We start from the raw sequence: 14,379 nt of genomic DNA on the forward strand, positions 1-14,379 counted from the left end.
AGCAGTTTTCTTATATCCTCAGACAATTTATAACTTTTTTTTTTTCCCTCAGTTTCTAATGAGAACAAAACAGTAACATTCTGAAAGTTCCAACAAAACAGATCAGTCTGTCTCACGACACATGCTGATGGGCTGAGTTAAGAGTTGCCATTAACTTCAGCTAACAGAAATGTAGTGTGGCAAGCACCAGCCACATAACCTGCTCAATTTTGTTCCAGACCTCCCACAAGCTTTTCAGCTCTGCTTCTAACATATGCTATCTTTCCACTGACAAACACAAAGTATCTCCTTGGTTTTGAGCTAGAGTGCTACCAGCCATCCAACTTTTACAAATTCAGATACATTGTCTGACAAAATGTATGTAAGAGAAGTTGTGTGTGAGAGTTAATTACTCCTAGAAAATATAATGTGGCATTTGACAAGACAAGGCAAAGAAACTTCCTGTTCCTAATGATGTATTTTTGAGTCTACTTTTCATATGATCAGAAGGGATTCAAGTTACTAAGGCATCATGATGACATGAGAGAGAATTAAGTACTGTTTGTAAGCTGTGCTATTCGGACTATTTCAAGTTTGAGATTTATTTCTTTGTGGGATGTATAGTTTTTATTTTTAAGTGCTATTTTTTTTTTCAGAATCAAGCAAAGCATAAGATTAGATAAAGATCCAAGAAAATATATCTTTCAGATAGATAGGGATTTTTTTTTTGTTATCAATACTTTTTTTTTTTTTTTTTTTTTCCTGCTGGATACAAGCTGAATATTTTCAAGCTATTGATTTATATATATATGTACATACTGATGTAATTTGTACATTTCTATGTATTGAAATATATATAAATGTATACATGTGACTACAGACCTAGTTTAAATTGTTTTCTACTTGCTAAGTATTGTTCAATTCCTCTAGAAGTTAATTAGCAAATATATTAAAAAAGATCATGCAAAAAAAGATAATGTATAAACTCCTTTTGCCGGTTTTTTAGTTTTCATAATACATATTCATTTTTCAGTTTACATTTATACTTGATCTGTCCTTCATTGTTGTCTGACTTACTGTTTTATACTATAATGCTAACAGCAGCAAAACTTTACCTGTTTAAAAATAATGTGAGGGGGAAAAAAAGCAAAAACTTTCTTGCAAATACAAACATATCATATTATTGTTCTCAGTTTACATTGACACCCACTGAGAAACTGGAGGTGAATTTAAGTCATCACTAGTTTTTCACACATGTTTTTACTGATTCTTTTAACTTTCCCTGTTTAGACACAGCTATTTGAGATGCCTCCCACATTTGCTGTAGAAAGCACACTGTTAACTAACTTCTTGTTTAAATGAAAGGCTATGCTGACAATTAAATGTGGGATCATGCATGCTTCAGTGCTATACCTTATTATAATCAACGTGAGTAGAAGCAGAGTGCTGAAATTATGGGTTTTAGTCTGCATCTGCATGGCATTATTATGCTTATCAAGGTGAAAATGTCGACACTGAAGAATATAATTGTGTACCTTAAGCTGCAGCAATATTTAAACTGAATTCCTGCCTCCACTATTAATGCATCAGAGCACAACTCTTAAGAGACGCTATAACTGAAAGCAGAGCTTTCAGTTCATGAATTTATTTCATTTCTTGCTTTTTTTTTTTTTTTTTAAGATTTTCCTATATAAAGTTTTTTGTTTGTATATTAATTCAATATAGATTTTCTGGTGCATTTTTTTTTTTTTCCCCTTTTAACAATGTCAGAGACCAGAGAGAATAGTGTACATTTCTATATAGCTCCACTGCCCTCCAGAAGGTCAAGTGTGAAATGAGTTTAGAGACACATTGACAGTCCATGCGTGAGCTGAAACAAGTTAAGCTAGTTATCAGTAATTTGGAGCTGTGGCTGTAGTCTTCATTCTTATTATATGAAATCAAATAAAATAATAAAATAACTCAGTAAATTAGCTATGCTTAGTATATTATAATTTTCATCTGAACGTTGTCTCATACAAATTATGCGTGTTTTATTTGTTGATTCTAATGTTCAACCATCTTGAACATTTTTATCTGTTATTCATTTATATCACAAAACAAATACAGCTTACTTAATACAGTATATTGCTTTTTTGATTTTCATATACATGCATTGCTTGTAAGCAAGTCACTTTAAAATTATTTGTTTAGATGGAATATAACATTTCTCTTTACTCAAAGAAGGAGAAAATATTTTGCCCTCTGGAACCACAGTGACTCTCTTGAGCAAATTAGAATATGTATAACCCATAGCAATGCAACACTATCTTAACAATATATCCAAATCCAGACCCCTGCTTGAACATAAGTTTAAATTTCTTAAGTAATATTACTGCAAACCCTGTTATCCTTCTCCTCCCCACCACTCTCCTTTTCTTCTCAACTCTTCCTTCTTATCACAATTTCCTTTTATAAAAGAGTTTTGGTAAGAAGTCAGTAGGTATTCTAAGTGAATACAACAAACGGTTAATTTTGAGAATTTTTCTGTTTCAATTTCTTGAAAAAAAAAAAAAAGAATTTGCACAGGTTTCAGTACTATGAATGATTATCTTAAACTTACTTACTTAGTTCTAAACTACTCTTTGGCTATTCTCAATCTGATTTTGCCATGAAGAGAAAAACAAAGGCCACTTAAGTTCTTATTATATATATGATGAAAATTACCTTTTCTATTCCTTTGTTTAAGAAGGAAAATAAAAGCTCAAAAACACATGTGGTGTAGTGGAACTACTATGTCACATCTTGGACCGCAATTGAGCACCTAGTGAGAAGGCAGGACTAACCCAGGGGAGCTCAGGTGCATGCAATGTACCTCAGTGACCAGAAGAGGTGGAGCCAGGACCCACACCTTCCCGACCTCATTTAAGGGTTGGCAGTGGAGGCAAAGGTGTCTCTGCAGATTCTTGTGTAATTCAGGTCTCTTGAAGGTAAGTAGTTTTCTTTTGTTTCTGTGCCTATTGCTGTTATATTTCAGCAAATCCTCACTTGCAGTGTTTGGGGATCTTGTTGCTCTGCTGTCATAGTTGCATTTTCTATCATGTTACAATCTGTCTCGAGAAAGCTTCAGTTTTTATGACGGATGCTGGTAAAATTGATCATAGCTATAGAGAACTTTTCACTTACTCATGTTTATATGTTTCTTAATTTAAGTGAAAAAGCAGCCCAGTTGTGCATTTGTGTAGCTTTAATGCGCAGCACTAACTGTAGTAGTGAAGGAAGACTACAGTTGCACATTCTGCATAGGCAGAGATCAAGAAAATTAATGATTCCAGATCTACTCTGGCATAAATTGTGGAAGTGAGAAGTTACTTGTACTGCTCAAAATAATTAAGAAAAATTATTTTCCTTTGAAGCATTGAATTCTGATGTGCTTGTTAATTGCAAAGACCCAAGTTTATACTTAATGTATGTACTTAATGTATAAATTCATGCATACACAAATAAAGCATGGTGAAACTTCAATATACTATCTGTTTCCATCTTATGGCTGTTTCTGACTGTAATTTTATGTTATAGAGACTACTTAAAGATCCTTGTCTTTGTATGTGTTGAAGTCCATTGACAAAAAAAAAAAAAAATGGCTACTCACTGACACTCTTATAGTGGGCTACTTAGGTCTGGACTCACAAATTTCAACTGTTGGCATGTTCATTCTGCAGGGAGGAAACAACCTGTAAGGCTAAGTGAGAGGGTCAGATTTATGTTAAATGCTATACTAATAAAAGTCATAAAAACATATTAACTGTTATTTCATGGAAAACATGTACTGTGAGTTCAGGAGATTTGTAAGAGTAATGGGTCAGTTTAAGCATCGCTGTTTTCTTAGTTATAAACATAAAAGATGCTGGTTGAGTTCATTTCTAGTCTTTCTTATGTTGATATAAATGTAAGAGTTCTGTGAAACTGATGAAGCAAAACTAATATGAATCAGTATTTTAAAATGGGACTGGCTCTTTTTACATATTAGTATCAGAATTGTGTATCTCCACAGATTTTATTAGTTATATATCAAGGTCAGATTTAAAAAAAAAAAAATCACTGTAAGATCAACCCTTTTGCTGCAATGGCAGGTTAATCCTTTCTATTGCATACGCAGAAATATGTGGGAACTTCTTATGAGTTCTGCAGTTACGGGTTTGTGTTTCTTATTTTTTCTTATTTATTCCCTATATAGGGTTAGACTTCTGTATGCAAGTCAAAGCCCATATTCCTGTACAGGCAAATCTTATTACTGCCCACCAGGAATATTAAGCTATTTGGGACCAACTCACAGAATGGTATAGACTTTAAAGAATCTCAGGAGACCAGCCAGGCCAATCCCCTGTAATAAAGCAGGGAAACCACATCCAGATAATTTTGGAGTATCTTCAAGGAAGGAGACTCCACAACTTCTCTGCACACCCTCTCTCTTTGTCGTAGTGAGATTTTACCATGCGCACAAAATCATATTGCACAAAGTACAGATACATCCACAAAATTATTCTGACAAAGTTCCCGCATGTATGAGCTGGGGTCCATTATAGCAACTACTCGCAGTAAGGACCCTCGTTTTCACCAGGATGGAATGTCCTCAAAGATATTGACTGTCCCCTCCAACCAGTCATATGTAAAATGTTTTGGAGTGTAAGTTGCCTATGTTGTAATGCAGAGTGAAGAATTTCAGTGTCACGTAGCTAGAGGGGAATTTTGTGCAGCATATTCCTGTGTGTCTGTGTGAAGGAAGCAAGAGAGGGGAATGGGCTGTGACAGTGACATTGCTTTGAAGCTCTTATCAAGTGCAAATAAGGCTCATACTAAATAAGGCCCTGCTAGGAGCTGTCAATTGTTATTTGTAGTGTTTAGCTTACAGCCAAAAAATCTGTTTTGGTTCAACTCTTGCAGCCATCATAAAAGCATCAAAGCGATGATTAACTTTGGTACAGGAAAAATAAGTTTGCATAATTTTCAATTTAACTTTGTTTGGTTTGATTATCTATAGCTATGTTTTTAAACTATGGAGCTTTTTTCTGCCAAAGGATAGGACCTCATAATTTTTTATCTAAAGCCTTTCTTCATGTATGTAACCCCTCGCTGCCTTTCCTGCTCCTATTTTGATAATGAAGTACTGACAAGACGTGTTCGATTGTCTTGTGGAGGAGAGAAGATCAAACATATACCGAGTATTAAAAAGAATTAAGAATGTCCTTAGGGAGAAAAACTGAGCAGATCATGAATTCACTTGTACTGGTGAACAGACTGTCAGTCACTATGAAAAACATTTTGGGGGTGTCCTGCTGCTAGAAAGGAACAAGGCTTCTAATGCTGCTGCGGAGGAAACTCTTCTGGGAGGTTTCAGAACTAGCTCTTCTGAGAAGTGAGAGGAGTTGAGTGTGGTGTAAAGGAAGGGAGGAATACTACTTGCAAACATCTTATAGCCTGTTTTTATGCTTTGCCTTCTCACATGCAGAGAGAAAAACTTCCTTCTTGAGCTACAGCAAAAGTGTGGAGCCAGTACTCTTATTTTTCTCCAAAAGTGCTCTCTTTCTCTCTGCCTCCTGATTGTTTATTCTTCTTTCATGCAATTTGACTGTACCATTGTATCTTATTTTATTCTAGTTAAGGCTACGCTCCAGAAAATGAAAGAAACCAAAATGAATTGTCAGGCCTGTGAGATATTATGAAAACAAATTTGGGAATTAGGTCTACATAAGTGATGACTGAGAAAGCAGGTAAGGGACTTGGTTTACAAAGAGTCTGGCAGAGACAGTTGTAGAATTACTAAGAGATGTGCAAAGCATTCTTGCAATACTTGTGTGTTATGTGCAACTCCATATAGAGAAGGTTGAGCATCAGAGGGGTGAACTGAGCTATCAATTAAAACATAGATTTGGTCAATATATAACTAGAAAGGACTTTCTTTTCTCAGAAAATAATACTTATTTGTATGAATTCTATCAAAATGCTTGTATTTACTGTTCTACACAGCTATAAATTGAAAAATCTTCCAGAAAATTTTCTGTCTGAAGCAAGACTTCACTGGAAATTTTGAGTTTGGTCTCTCTCCTTTGTCTTATCCATGTTATTTTACATTATGAAAATGTTCATTCACTCCTCTATTCCCACACTCAACTAGAACTATTCTGTAGTTGACAGAACAAAGCAAATGTAGACTTAAAGGAAATAAAAATGGATGTAATGAAAGTAAAGGTTTTCTTGTGAAAAAGAACAAGAAAAAGAGGTCAATAGTCTTGAATTATTCACAGAGGGTCAAACTATGGTTCATTTAGCACAGTATATAAGTGGTCTGTTTATTCTGATAATGCAATTGCTTTGAGTGTGTGTGTGTATGTATATACATATATGCACACCAAATGAAATATTCAGAAAGCTTAGAAAGAAAACTTTACATCCTCAAAGATGAACACTGATCTTGAACTTGGGGGGGGGGAGGGGGGGAATACCTTTAAAAGTTAATGTTCTCACTTCACTGTTTGCATCAATACCTCCCGAGTCAGAACTTTCTCATTTTCATCAGGAGATAATCTACATACATATTAAAAAATAAAAAGTATGCCAACCTTAATCTTTCCAAGCTGAGTAAGGCAGCATTTTCTTCTAAAATGAATGAAACTCTGACTTATGCTTGACTTGAGCTTAATTTGAAACAAAAATTCTCTGGCATCTTGCAAGGAATGTAACTTCCCTACTGCTGTCTTGACCTAGCTGACAGGTAAATCAGGTGTAGCTTTGTTCCTTCAAGGTTATCCTTTCCGGGGTAAGCTTTCTATTTGGTATGCATGCTTACAAAACCACCCTTTGAAGATGCCTTGTTGTCTTGTTTCTGCAAGATCTTAAGCTTTCTTTAAACTGTAATGAAGTTTGGGTAAAAGAGATCTAATCACCAAAGAATGCCTTTAAAGTCTTGACGTTTTCAGTTGTTAGATCACCTTGTAAAATCTGCAGTAGAGAATTAAAGCTCTTGTCCAGTGCTGTATAAATCTTGGTTATGCTTACAGGTCTCAAGGTGACAATAAAAGACATCTGAGGTTGGACTGTGACTTGTCCTTGTGTCAGTCAACACAGCAAAGTCTAGTGTTCTTCAGCTTGCAAACTCATCTGTTACTGATAGACCAAAGCAAAGTAAGGAAACATTTTATTATGCATAAGTTTCTTATTATAGTAGAATAATGCATCCAGAAATGCTCAGGAATATAGCAAATATTTGCAAGTTCGGCTAACGTTTGCCTTCATATCTGGCAGAATTGGTCTTGGTAAATATTCATTTTGTGGACCAAAATTATTACTCCCTTCTGACAAGCAAGTCTCATAAACATGTAGCCTCTCCTTGTCAGATTTCTAAAGAAAAGCAGTTGATACAAAATACAATGTCTGAGCAAGTTAATTGAAAATATGTTAGAAGGAAAAGTAAGGTTTCAGATGAAAAGAATGAAAACAAACAAAAAACACCATCAATTTTTTTTCAGTCCTCTCTTCTGGAACTCTACTTGTTTGTCGCATCACTTTAATAAATATGATATTAGCATTTCATTGCTAGCGTCTTAGCAGGTATTTTTTTAAAAACCTTCAATGTAGAAATACCAAAGTTTGGTGAATGTATTTGATATCTGAACCAAAAGGAATTTTAAAATAATTTCACAAGTCACTAACATTTTTGCTCAGTTCACTCAAGTTTGCTTTATCTTATGCTGTCATTTGCATCTCTGTAAAGAAGGTATTAAAAGCTGGGGTGGAATGTTAGAAGGTTAGATGATTCTTTTTCTATGGACATTGTACTTAACATAGTTGTCTTAGTATGTTATGAGTTACCATGCTTGTTCATCAAAACACCTGCAAATGAATGGCAGAGAATATGAATGATGTGGAATGTTTCTTACATATACCAAGGACAATTTCAAATATTCTCCAGCTACTCAAGTTGTTTGCATTATGAGGCATGACCTGAGTAAACTAAGATTATGCTCTGTGGATCAGTAATATAAAAGTTTAGAAATCAGTATTGATTTTGTTTTAGACTATAGCACCATTGACTGTTAAGCATTCTTGGGTTGGAAAATTATTCTGCCTTGATTTGGCTTGTCTCCCCCCAGCTGTTTGTGTTAGGGCAGCAGAACTTGTGTGTGAGGCGCAGGGAGAAGCATCTTAGTAAACTTACATTGTGGATGTTAGCCTGAAACTTAAGAATGCTTCTAGTCAAACGTTGATAGAATTATTCCATTTCCCAAGCCAGGAAACTGTGGAGAACATAATCTATTTTACTGATGGAGTGGGAAGTCACTTAATAATCACGTAAGTCGAATAAGGTCATCTATTCCAGATGATTTGCCATGAACAAAGCACTTCAGTGAATCCCATATGAAGACAAACCATTATTCAATTTAGGGGAAAGCTATACAAAAATTTTATCTTGCTAGTATAATGCAATAATACTTTTTTTAGGAACTTGCTTGTAAACAATTTATTGAATCAGCTTTGTAGTTAAAACCCTTTATTTTCCACACCAAACTTCAAAGGATTGTAAGGAACAGCTTTCTTAACCTTCACTACTAGCTTCAATTAATTTGTTTGACCACACAGTGAAATAAAGCAGCAATGCTCATTAAGTAGGCAGATGCTTTAAGAAATTTATTTCAGCTGCGTTGCTGTGGTGGTGTAAGGGGGATTTGCTCCTCCTAATTCATCCAGTAGGAGACACGTAGCTGCATTATGAGAATCTTGGTCCAGTTCCTCATCTGAGAACTGCTGTTTACATTAAGCTCTGTAAGAATTATCATCTATACGGTGATACATAGTACACTGTCACAATGACAGTGCATCTTTATGCTTCCTAAGATGGTGGCATTACCAGTGATGAGGTTTTATGATCATCTTTAAGCTGATCTAACAGTGGGTGTCACCTTAAAGAAATGTTTCTCTCTCCCTGGTAGACACATCCATTACTACAGTTTCTCAGCATTAGCAGCATGTGCCCTTACCTTGAGGTTGAACAGGACCATGCTTAAACAAAATGTATTTTGTTCCCCACAGTTATAAATCAGCCCTGCAGTCTGTCTCTTCATGTAATCCTGCCAGCGCGACTCTGAGTACAGCCAAGGATGAAGAATGCAAGAGGCAGGTGAAGGAATGCCCTCGTATACTTTGTCTCAATTCTTTGTTACCTCCAATGTCTTGGGCTGCAGTGCTAACTATACTATCTTTAAAATCTGCTTTTCATCGGCAAGACCGGATGGGGGGGGGGGGGTGGGGGAAGATTACAGCGCAGCCGAAAGCTTAGAAAAACATTTGAAAGTATAATTAGCTAAGCAATTCACAAGTCTTTTGTCTTGCTGTATTCAGTAATTATCACTTAGATACAAAACAAACAACGTTGTATATGTGCCTTAAGGTGGGCTTTTGAGCAAAAAATACAGGCCAATTAACGTCAAGCATTTTTATCAGGCTTACTGATTTCACTGACATAGCACGTGCTTGAACTTAGCATAAGTTGGAGCACTACTGGAAAAGAAGATATAACATTGCACCAGGAATGAGTTTTAACAAAGAAAGGCTACTTTTATGGGTGTACGATTATATGAATAATTGATGAGCTAAAGGAAAGAGATGCAATAACATTGAAGAAAGGACAGAAAAAAAATGTGCTAATACTAAAGTCAAGAGGATAAAGGAAGGTAAGAAAGTGAGATGAAGTGAGAAAGAGGAAAAATAAAAATAGGTAAGTTAAGCAGGTGGATTGTAACTTTGTGATGTTGTATAATGGAGTAAAAATGGAAAGAAAAAGGAAATTTTTAACAGTCTGAATTTAAAGCCACATCTATAAATTCTCTTATTATGAGAAGGGCAAACAATTGCGGAACTTTATATTTTAGTAAATGATGCTACGTAAAATCAAAATTCCTTTGTAATTTTACTGACTTTTTGAATAAAATTATTTTGGATTTCTCTGATGGTATTCAAATATTTACCACATATCTAATTGTGGCTAAAACAGCAGCTAAGAATTCATAATTTTTCTTATGTTTTATTGTATGCATAATACAATATGCAGTGATTGCATTTCTTGACAACTGTTGCTGAAATCTGAGTAAACAAATAATTATGGACTTTCAAACATTTTTTTTTATTCATTTATAGTCAAACATTAAGACCTGATGTGGTAATCTTAAAGTAATATCTTAGAAAACCTTTCAACTTGCAGACGATTAGAGCTATTGTGGGGTCAATGAGGGTTAACAATTTGTTCCTCAAGTGAGTGGCAGCTTTGTCATTTAACAGGACCAGTAAAGAACGTTTTGCTTTTTGCTTTTTATTTTTTTTTTTTTATTATTTTTTTTTTTACTTAGTTCATATGAACAGTGCATTATATTCACAGAATAGTCAATCTTAATGGAAATTTAGCTCTGGAATAGTAAAGCTAAGAAATAGATACGCTTACACTGGGATCTGGTCTTTCTGTACCCAGATGTACTATCATTATAAGAATGTTTGAGGTCTCTGTTTTAACCCAGTATAAACATATGGCTGAATCCAATAAAAGAAAGCAGATTGGTAAACAACAAATTGCTTCTGGTTCAGGTTCTGGCAGAAGTAATATTCCACATTTCCACTGCAAGTACTTTCTAAGACTTCCAGCTAAGGAGTCAAATGCATCCAAGTCACTTCTAATTGTTAGCAGTGTCATCTGTTTCTACAAGGGTAAGCACATGCATACAACATTCATTAAATAATATTGAGGTACGTGTTTATTAGTAGTGACCCCCCAAGTCCTTCTCTGCAAGGCTGCTCTCAAGGAGCAGTTTGTATAAATACAGGGGATTGTCCCAGTCTGAGTGCAGCACCCTGTGCTTGGCATTATTAAACCTCATTAGGTTTTCATGGGCCCACTTCTCCGGCCTGTCCTGGTGCCTGGCTTCCCTTCCCTTCAGTGTATTGACTGCACCATTCAGCTTGGTGTCATCTGCAAACTTGCTGAGAGTGCACTCAATGCCATCATCTATGTCATTGATAAAGATGTTGAAGAGCACTGGTCCCAAGACTGACCCCTGAGGGACACTGCTTGTGGCCAGCCTCCACCCTGACACAGAATCATTAATCACAACCCTTTGGCTGTTCAGTCAACCAGTTCTTAAGCCATCAAACAAGCCTTCAGAAGTATGGATCCTTCTCCAATTTAGAGAAAAAGATATGGTGAAGGACCATGTCAAAGGCCTTGCAGAAGTCCAGGAAGATGACATCCATTGCCCTTCTTATCATAATTTATATCTGGGCAGAAGTATGCTTTTTGGGGTTCTGCTTTTGTACTATCCTACAATCCAGTGCAATTGCCAAAAAGAACAATTGGATAGATAGTTTCACAATTTTATTACATAAACAATAATCCAACCTGAATTTTAAAAGCTATCTTGTTTACTTTCATATTTTCATGATTTTAACTTATTTTACTGTACAATAGCATAGTGGAATATGTAATTAATATATATCTGTCCTGGTTTCAGCTGAGATAGGGTTAAATTCCTTTCTAGTAGCTGGTATGGTGTCATGGTTTGGGTTTAGAGTGAGAATAATGTTCATAATGCACCAATGTTTTAGTTGTGTTAACAATGCTTACACAGAGCCAAGGATGCATCAACTCCTCACACTACCCTGCCAGGGAGGAGCTGGGCAGCACAAGGAGCTCAGGGAGGCGACACAAGTAGGACAGCTGACCCAAACGTGCTACAGGGATACCCTGTAATGTATTGTGTCATGAAGAACTATAAAACTGGAGAAGCAGGTCAGGGAGACTTTTGTTGTTTGGTGATTGGTTACTCAGTGTGTGCTGAGAAATGTCATTGTGCATTGCTTTCTTTGTATATTTCATTATTTATTATTTTCCTGTCCTATTAAACTCTTGTTATCTCAACCCATAAACTTTCCTTTCATTCTGATTATTTTACCTCAATCTACTGTAGGGGTGGGGTTGAGGTAATGCCTGTGTGGTATATAGGTGCCTGCAGGGTTAAAGAACAACAACATTAAAACATGCAATTACTGCATGCTATGGTATAATTTACAGAATTGATGAAAATGATGAGAAGTGTTCTGAGGATGCATAGGAATATTCATTTATTTAGTGTAGAACGTGATAAGTAACATATGAAGTTATCAGGCAGTATGATGGAAAAGCATCTTGTTTTCTCAGAATCTTATGTTGTGTATCTGGAAGTCCATCTAAGGAATGATATGGAATAACTAACATGTTATACTTCCTTACTTGCTTCTGCATAACTTCAGGGACAAGCCCTTAGGCTAAGCAGGTAAGTATATGTTTGCTGCAGCCTAACTTCCTACTGAAGGTAAAGTGTCACAAAAATAAATGTTAAACGTAAACAGGAATGGAGTCAACTACTTAAGACAGATAAGTTTGTTTGTTTGTTTTAGAAAATAGAAACTTTAATAGGAAAAAAAAAAAAAGGCAGACAAAAACAAGGTTGATTTCTGATTGTAAATACGCTGAATGCCTCAGTGTGGTATTTAATTGAAGAATATATAAGATGGATGGGGAATGCCTCTACAGTCTCAGCTTCCAATGAGAGGTGCTTGCAGGTATGGACTTGCTGGCAATCAGATATTTTGTATCTAGAGTTGTAGGATGCCAGAGCCCATCCTCCATCCCAACCAGGGAAAGAGTAGCTCTTGGGACGAGGGGAGATCATGTTGCTATTATTGTCAAAGCCCTCACAGAATATTCCAGAGAGGGCCTTACCCTTGCTTGAATCTCCAGGCCTTCCTTTGGAAGGCTTTGGAGGAAATAACAGTTTCAACTTTGTCACGCTTCAAGGCAAAGTAAGTCCTAAAGGGCAGGATTTCAGGAGAACACAATGTGTCCTTTAGCAAGACCATGTGTTAATCTGTACTTGGACACTTCAAAACAGAATTTGCAGGTGTCCACACACTTCTGAAAGGCTAACTTCTTTGGAAAACGTTGCCTTTAATAGAGATACTTACCCTGAAGTTATATGAGGTGTCTGATACTACACTGGATTCTAGTTTATCGTAGACTCGGAGAAAGATTTAGGTTGTCCACAGCATGTATGTTCAATGAAATGTAGACTGCCTTGCCAAGTCTATGCCAAGTCCCTGCATTATCTGCTAGCTGTAGCTAAAACTGGTGATGTTGCTAACATAATTTTATTGTTTCGATAACCTAGCTCCATCTTTCCAACCCACTTTTTCTAATAGGGAATTTCTGTTTTGATCTCAGTCATTCCATTAAGTGGTAATGCTAATGCGGTAAAATTAGCATATCTATCAATTCACTATCTGATCCGATATCAGTATCAGTACAGCTAAAGTCTCAATTTGATATGCATAACTGATAGCAGAGTTTCATTGTTCTAATACAATGGACTTGTGATAGTCCAATTAAAATGAAAGGGATTTCCTTTAAAAGGTATGGAAAATGATTCTGGGACTGTCTCTCTGCGTGTTCAAATCAGCATAAATGATAAAAAGCAGGTCCCACTTACTACCAATGCTCAAAGTCCAGACTCCGTGGGTATCTCACCTCTTTAGTTCTCATTCTCAAATCTGTTCCTTCGGGGGTTAAAGAACATTTGTAATGTTAATTGCTTTCTTGAGAGGGATCCTTAGAATTTGTTCTTGCACAGTTAACCACTCTATAAAAGCAATTTATCTACTATTCGTCTCCACTGAAGCGTAACTTACCTGTGAAAGTTCTTCAGTGTTATGCATGAGTGCATGGTTAGGCTAGGGCTACCTCAAAAAAGTACTGATTTGCAAATGAAAGGTGATGGAAAACCTTTCACAGTCTACCTGCTGAAAAATGTTCTGGTTTTTCAAAGTGTTGAACACAATCGTATTTAGATAAGATTTAACCTTTACCATTATAAGTTACTGACTTCAGACAACTATGATAAAGATCTTTTCAAGATTATATTAATAAACAACAACAACAACAAAAAAAAAAGACAATCTAGCAGTGTGAGTAATTTTCAAACTGATTTGAAATTACTTACAATATCAATTTTTGCTGTGTTTAAAAAACAATACTAATGTTTTTTTTTAAAAAAAGTGAATAGTGCATTGCTTTTATAAATAGTATTGCAAAATGGTTATTTTGAAAAGTAGATAGAAATGATTGTGTAGTGCTCAGTCTCGAATATTCTCTACTTAGCCTTCATCTCTTCTCAGATTAAGATATTCGGTAGATTTCTTAGTTCTGTTTAGCCTGTATTTTGAGTCCCTTACTTTTACTAATTACAGCTTATTGATCTTTTTTTTTTTTTTTTCAAAACGTTTTTGCTTTCCAAATTTAGCATTAGACTTATTTTTTTTTCTTTTTATTCAGCATCTTTTCTTCTG

The 14,379-nt window shown here is 35.6% G+C and overlaps 1 long non-coding RNA gene across 1 annotated transcript; it reads left to right on the forward strand.

Moving 5' to 3' along the window:
• Window positions 1-7,029: 7,029 nt before the first annotated feature.
• LOC149918063 (uncharacterized) lies at window positions 7,030-11,787 on the forward strand. Its single transcript, XR_016466346.1, has 4 exons — window positions 7,030-7,140; window positions 9,046-9,133; window positions 10,591-10,710; window positions 11,628-11,787. It is a non-coding gene; the product is annotated as an uncharacterized LOC149918063 (long non-coding RNA).
• Window positions 11,788-14,379: the final 2,592 nt, after the last annotated feature.

Source organism: Phasianus colchicus, chromosome 4 (assembly GCF_987193195.1).
Source record: "Phasianus colchicus chromosome 4, bPhaCol1.hap1.1, whole genome shotgun sequence".
Classification (NCBI taxonomy): Eukaryota; Metazoa; Chordata; class Aves; order Galliformes; family Phasianidae; genus Phasianus; species Phasianus colchicus.